This window comes from Phaethon aethereus, assembly GCF_964289735.1.
Source record: "Phaethon aethereus genome assembly, chromosome: 28".
NCBI classification, from domain to species: Eukaryota; Metazoa; Chordata; class Aves; order Phaethontiformes; family Phaethontidae; genus Phaethon; species Phaethon aethereus.
Window position 1 is genome coordinate 1,536,828 of NC_138604.1, and position 7,160 is coordinate 1,543,987.

Below are 7,160 nucleotides of genomic sequence, written 5' to 3' on the forward strand. Positions count from 1 at the left end.
GGAGGTCCCTCTCTACACCCAGAGGCACCCTTGGGTGCTGCATGCAGGGGTGACTGTGCTGCCAACCCCCCCAGTGTTGGTCTCCCTGCCTGCCCCGGGGGTGTCTACTCTCTTTTACCCCACTCCTTTGCTCAGTCCTTTCTCCCCTTTTCCTCCCTCCTTCTTGCCTCCTTGTCTGTCCCGGGCTGCTTTTCTTCCCCCACGTTCCCCCATGCACTTATCCCCTTCCCTGAGGGCGGGGGAGCCGCTGCAGCCCTGGGGGACCCCCATGCACGTCACATCCCCAAGGGAGGTGAGAGCACGCAGGACCCCGGGGCCTGGCAATGCGGGCAGGGGACATGGACAGGGATGGTGTCGGTGGCCCTCGGCACCGCAGCGGGCCAGGCTGGGGACACCCGGGACGCTGAGCCTCGCTGCCGAAGGCGGGGTCTGGCCGACCGACGGCTCCGGCGCAGCGGCTGCCAAGGCGCGGGGCACTGTGGGACGCAAACAGCCTCCTTCCACTCCGCGGTTTTGTTTTGTTTTAAAAAGTAACCCCGGGACGGGAAGGAAAGCGCTTTGTACCCTTTGCCTCCAGGCGCTGCCCGAGCAGGCGACGTTCGCCAGGGTCCCGAGCATCCCCCGGGAGCAGGACAGCAGGGCGAAAGCCTCCTTGCTGTAACGCGGGACACCGCGGCCGGGGCAAAGGCAGGGAGGGACCAGCTTGGGCAAGAGCTAAAAATGACGGCTAAGGGTCATCGGCACAGCCTGTCCCTGCTCTGGCAGCCCCCGGCACGTCCTCGAGCTCCTGCTGCGCGCAGGACCCGGGCGCGTGGTCCCACGCGTCGCTGCCCTGGGGGACCGGGTTCGAGGGCATCCCCTGGGCACGGGGGGCTGGAGGGAGCCGCTGGCTGGGGATTGCTCTTGCGATCCTCCTCGGTGGCATCGGCCGCCCGGAGTAAAGAGGCTCCCGGGAGGGTCAGGCTCTGGCTCCTTGGTGCCGGTTGCTCCGTGCAGAGCCCCGCCGGGACGGGACGGTGCTGCGCCCGTGCAAATCCCTTCTCCCGGGTGAAAGGCGCGGGCCGGGGCACGGCGCGGTGTTTCAGCCGCTTCACAAACGTGAATTCCTGCGGTTCGCACGAGCGCCCGGGCAGCTCGCGTGGCTTGCGTGCCGCCGCGGCGGAGCGAGGGCGACGGGCGAGGGGCAACGGGCGGGCGGGGAGGCTGCGTGGCTCGAGGAGAGGCTCTCAGCATGGGCTCTGTCTTCCTCAGCGTGACTCAGAAGGCAGAAAGCGGTCACATCCCTGGAATTTCAAACCTCTTGCACCCTCCAAAGCTCTTTGGCCGGCGAAAAAGCCTGGAAACGCTGGGTGCCTGCAAATGCTGCAGCGCAGACGTAGCCGTGGAACCATGCTCTGCCCTCCCCGAGACGGGAACAGGAACAGCCACCAGAAAAAACCCAAGATCAAGGGGGTCCCGCGTCCTCCCCCCGCCGGGCCGAAGGCAGTAGCTTAAAGGGAAGGAGCGAATGGAGGCAGGTCCCTGCTCAGGGCGGCAGACGAACCCCCCCCGTCCCCCCAGGTGCCTCCATACGACAGGTACGAGGCTCTGGATGTGGAAGGCCGGTCCGTGGAAGGCCGGTCCGTGGATGACGTGGATGATGGTCCAGCTATGCCGGAGGTGCTGCCGCGGTCAGAAAGGCCTGCGCGCCGCATCACGACCAGCCCACGAGGAAGAAAAGACGGGTTATCGTTGTAGGCGACTCCCTTCTGAGGGGAACAGAGGGTCCAAAATGCCAGACAGACCCTTCCCTCAGGGAAATCTGCTGCCTCCCTGAGGCCCGGGTTAAGGACATCAGTAGGAAACTTCCCAGCCTGGCGCGGCCCTCGGGCTGTCACCCGCCGCTGCTCTTCCACGTGGGTGGCGACGAAGCTGCAACTCGTGGCCCGAGGGCGACCAAGAGTCTCCAGGGCCTTGGGACGGGTGGTGAGGCCATCTGGAGCACGGGTTATTTTTCCCTCTCTCCTCCCAGTTGCGGGCAGTGACATAGAAGGAAACAGATGGGCCCGGTCTATCAACGCGTGGCTCCGTAACTGGTGTCACCGCCACCACGTCAGGTTTTTTTGATAATGGGATGGCCTACACGGCGCCTGGCTCGCTGGCATCAGATGGGATTAACCTTCCTCAAAGCGGGAAGAGGGTCTTTGCTCGCAAGCTAGCGGGGCTTATTGACAGGGCTTTAAACTGGACACGAAGGGCAAGGGCGATAATAGGCCCACCCACGACAAGCTGTGGGATGACGTGCCAACGTTAGAGGGACGGGGGCTAGCGAGGCCCCTCAGCTATTGCACCAGAGAAGGACCTCAAAGGAACTAAGGGTGTTTCTCTAAGAGGGTGACACGGCCAACAGCCCGGCTGAAGTGCCTCTACACCAGTGCACACAGCGTGGGCAACAAACAGGAGGAGTTGGAAGCCACTGTGCTGGTAGAAAGCTACGACCTGGCTGGCATCACTGAAACTTGGTGGGACGAAGCCCATGACTGGTGTGCGGCTGTCGATGGCTACCGGCTGTTCAGAAGGGACAAGCGAGGAAGGAAGGGTGGAGGTGTTGCCCTCTATGTCAAGAAATGGATAGAGGGTGAAGAACTGTCTCTGAGGAATGGCCACGAGCAAGTCGAAAGCTTATGGGTAAGAATCAGGGACCGAGGCAACAAAGGGAACCCTGTGGTTGGCGTCTACCATTGGTGTCTACCACCAGCCGCCTGACCAAGAGGAGTCTATTGACGAAGCCTTCTCACCCCAGCCATGGGAGGCACCGCGCTCGCAGGCTCCCATCCTGCTGGGGGACTTCAACTGCCCCGACAGCTGCTGGAAAAGGAGCACGGCGAGCTGTAGGCAATCCAGGAGACTCCCGGAGTGCATGGAGGATAACTTCCTAAGCCAAGTAATAGGCAGCCCTACCAGAGGGGATGCAACACTGGACCTGTTGCTCACCAATGAAGTGAGCTAATTGGTGACGTCAAGGTTGGAGGCAGCCTGGGCTGCAGTGGTCATGCACTGGTGGAGTTCGCAGTCCTGAAGGATACGGGGCAGGCGAAGAGTAAAGTCAGGACCCTGAATTTTAGGAAAGCAAACTTCCAGCTCTTCAAGGAGTCAGTCAATAGGACCCCCTGGGAAGTTGCCCTCGGGGACAGGGGAGCAGAACAGAGCTGGCAGAGCTTTAAGGACGCTTCCCGTAGAGCGCAGGAGCTCTCGATCCCCAGGTGTAAGAAATCAGGGAAGGAAGGCGAGAGGTTGGCATGGCTGAGTGAGACCTGCTGGGTGAACTACAGGGCAAGAAGGAAACGCAGAGGCAGGGGGAGCAGGGACAGGGATCCTGGGAAACGTGCGGGGACGCTGGGTAGGGATGGGGTCGGGAGGGCCAAGGCACGGCTGGAGCCGAGCTTGGCAAGGGATGCAGAGAATAATACGGGCTTCTACAGGTATGTCAGCCAGAAAAGGAAGGTCAAAGAAAGTGTACCCCCCTTGATGAGCAAGACTGTCAAACTGGTAACAACGGATGAGGAGAAGGCTGAGGTACTCAATGACTTCTTTGCTTCAGTCTTCACTGGGAGTCTCTCTTCCCACACCTCTCGAGTAGGTGGCCTGCAAGACAGGGACTGGAGGAGCAAAGTCCCTGCCACAGTAAGAGATGACCAAGTTTGAGATGACCTGAGGCACCTGAACACACATAAGTCTATGGGACCTGACGAGATGCATCCCAGAGTCCTGAGGGAATTGGCTGATGTAGTTGCCAAGCCACTCTCCGTGATATTTGAAAAGCCATGGCAGTCAGGTGAAGTCCCTGGAGACTGGAGAAAGGGAAACATTGCACCATTTTTAAAAAGGGCAGCAAGGAGGACCCTGGGAACTACCGACCTCTCAGCCTCACCTCTGTGCCTGGGAAGGTCATGGAGCAGATCCTCCTCGAAGCTCTGCTAAGGCACATGGAGGTGGAGGGCAGGGAGGTGATTCGAGACAGCCAGCATGGCTTCACCAAGAGTAAGTCCCGCCTGACCAACCTAGTGGCCTTCTAGTATGGAGTGACCATATCAGTGGACAAGGGAAGACCTACCGATGTCATCAAGCTGGACTTCTGTAAAGCCTTTGACACGGTCCCCCCACAACATCCATCTCTCATTGGAGGGAGATGGATTTGATGGATAGACTGTTGGGTGGATGAGGAATTGGTTGGATGGTCACATCCAGAGGGTGGTGGTCAATGTCTCAATGTTGATCAGTGATGAGTGAGATCAGTGACAAGTGGTGTCCCTCAGGGGTCTGTACTGGGACCAGTACTCTTTAATATCTTCATAAATGACAGAGACAGTGGGATCGAGTGCCCCCTCAGCAAATTTGCTGATGACCCCAAGCTGAGTGGTGCAGCTGGCACATCTGAGGGACGGGATTCCGTCCAGAGGGACCTGGACAAGCTCGAGGGATGGGCCCCTGTGAATCTCATGAGGGTCAACAAGGCCAAGTGCAGGGTCCTGCACCTGGGTCAGGGCAACCCCCGGTATCAGCACAGGCTGGGGAATGAAGGGATGGAGAGCAGCCCCATGGAGAAGGACTGGGGGGTACTGGGGTACTGGGAGATGAAAAGCTGGACATGAGCCGGCAACATGCCCTCGCAGCCCAGAAGGCCAACTGCGCGTGGCCAGCAGGGTGAGGGAGGGGGTTCTGCCCCTCTGCCCCGCTCTGGGGAGACCCCCCTGCAGTGCTGCGTCCAGCTCTGGAGCCCTCGGCACAGAAGAGACATGGACCTGTTGGAGCGGGGCCAGAGGCGGCCCCAGCGATGCTCCGAGGGCTGGAACAGCTCTGCTGGGAGGACAGGCTGGGAGAGCTGGGGGGGCTCAGCCTGGAGCAGAGAAGGCTCCGGGGAGACCTTCCTGCAGCTGCCAGGACTTAAAGGGGGCCTATAGGAAAGATGGGGACAGGCTTTTTAGCAGGGACTGTTGCCATAAGACAAGGAGTGATGGTTTTAAACTAAAAGAAGGTAGATTTAGACTAGATATAAGGTGGTGGATGCCCCATCCCTGGGAACATCCCGGGTCAGGCTGGACGGGGCTCTGAGGAACCTGCTCCAGTGGAAGACGTCCCTGCTCACTGCAGGGGGTTGGGCTAGATGACCTTGAACCGTCCCTTCCCACCCAAAGCCTTCTGTGGCTCTGCGACACTACGTGCACATGTGGGCAGCGATGAAGCGCAGCTGCTCTGGGGGTTGGTCCCCCACGCCACGCATCTGCTCCGGCACGGAGGACGCGGGAAAGGGACGTGCCATCAGGCCCGGCAGTGCCCCAGGCGGGAGCTCTGTGGACTGCTTTTTGATGGCTTTTCAGCTCTTTTTGGCTCTTTCCAAGGACCCTGGTGTTCACTTCCCAGGCTGTGCACAGCCTTTGTCACCTGCTTTTTTGTCACTTGCTTTTGCAGGCACAGAGCACCCCAGGACCGAGCCACCCCGATCCCACGGATGCCGTCCACGTGTTCTCCCCAACCGATGCGCTCCCCTCACCCCCAGCCCCAGCATGAGGCCATTTCTCCAGCTATGCCCTTTCCAAAGCAGACACACCCCATCTCCAAGTGGGGGTTTTCCCTTTCCAACCCTCTTTTCGGGCCAACAAGACATAGCACTGTTAACCCTACACCCCCAACCACCCTATTACCAGGAGGGAAACATCCCAGTCTCCAAGTTTTTTCCATCTGATCCCAGACAGCCGAAAATCGCTGGTTTGGGCGTATGCAGCGGTTGCCCTCTCTTGCAGCCCTGGCAGCAAGTGACATGCCCAAGGATGAAGAGAGATGCGGTGGCAGAGGCAAGGATGGGACCCAGTTCTCCCTGTCCAGCATCCCAACCCATCACATCACGCCATGCGTTGTGCTGAGCTGCAAGGCCCTGACTGCGATGGGCTTCTAGTCCCACCCCCAACAATCCGCACATAAGGGTGGTGGTGGTGGGGGTGTGTATAGAGAAGTTTTAATTAGCTAATAATCTTTAATAGCGTTTAATTGCCTTGTTATAAAAGGTAATTACAGAAATACATCAATTAGAGCTGTAAAATTAATAGATTTACCAGTTGTATTTATTGAGAGAGCTGAAACTTGCAGTGAGCGGCAGCCAGAGCAGCGCTGATGGCTCGGCTCTGACATGCCAACAGGAGAAATGAGAGCGGCCGCGGGGCCACTCTGGCACAACTCCTGTTCAAGCCCCTCAGCCCACGAGCACCTGCAAACCCCCTGGGATCAGCAGCCAAGGGGTTAAAGCAGAGCGGATGGACAAACAGACACGCCAAATATGAGGATGGGGCCCCACGGGTGCAGATTCAGGCTGACGGGGTCCCTGCCATGTCCCTCTGGGACACTGGAAGGAGTCACCTCTCTCTGCTTGAGCTCCCGAGATGGGAACAGCTCTGTCTGCTTGGGCTGGGGCAGCAACCAACGAGCGGATGCCCGTGTCCCCCCACAAGTCCCGCGCTTCACTCTCGGGAGCACAAGCACCCCTAAAATCCAGCCTCTGAATCCCTCTTTAGCAAGGTAGCAGGAACTCAAGGGTGCAGGAGCCCATGGGTGCAGCAGCAGAGACAGGAGCAGCACACGCTGCGCTCCCCCAAACTCTGGCCAAAGCCAGGAGTGCCGGTGCTGAGCTGGGCTGCCAAGCGGCAAGATGCGGCCGCTCCAAGTAGCCCAATGGAAAATGTATTTCATGGCTTCCTCAGGAGCGGAGGGTCTTAAAGGAAAAGCTGTTTTGGTGTCACATCGCTTTGCGGCCCCGTTATCCCACCCGCACGTTAAGTACGCTGCGGATCGGGGGGATGAGATGCTGAGCCCTCCTGCCCTTTTCCAGCTTTGCGGAGGGTCGTTCCTATAGAGCAGGATCAGCCTGTTTTCCATAAAGTCAGTAGACCACGTATACGTCCACCCGAAATACCCCATTTCACTGAAAGGAGCAAGTTTCCGAGTGTAAAATCCTGAGCGAGCCAGTTTTCTGCTCCCCACAACCCCCCGGGCGCTGGGGTCACGCTCACATTTTAATGACCATTTTTCCCCCAAGCAGCGAGCTTGGCGCGCGCAGGAAAAGCGAACACAATGGGCTGGCGCCAGCCCAGGCCGGCGAGGGGTAGAGGATGGAGGCACGCACACGCGCG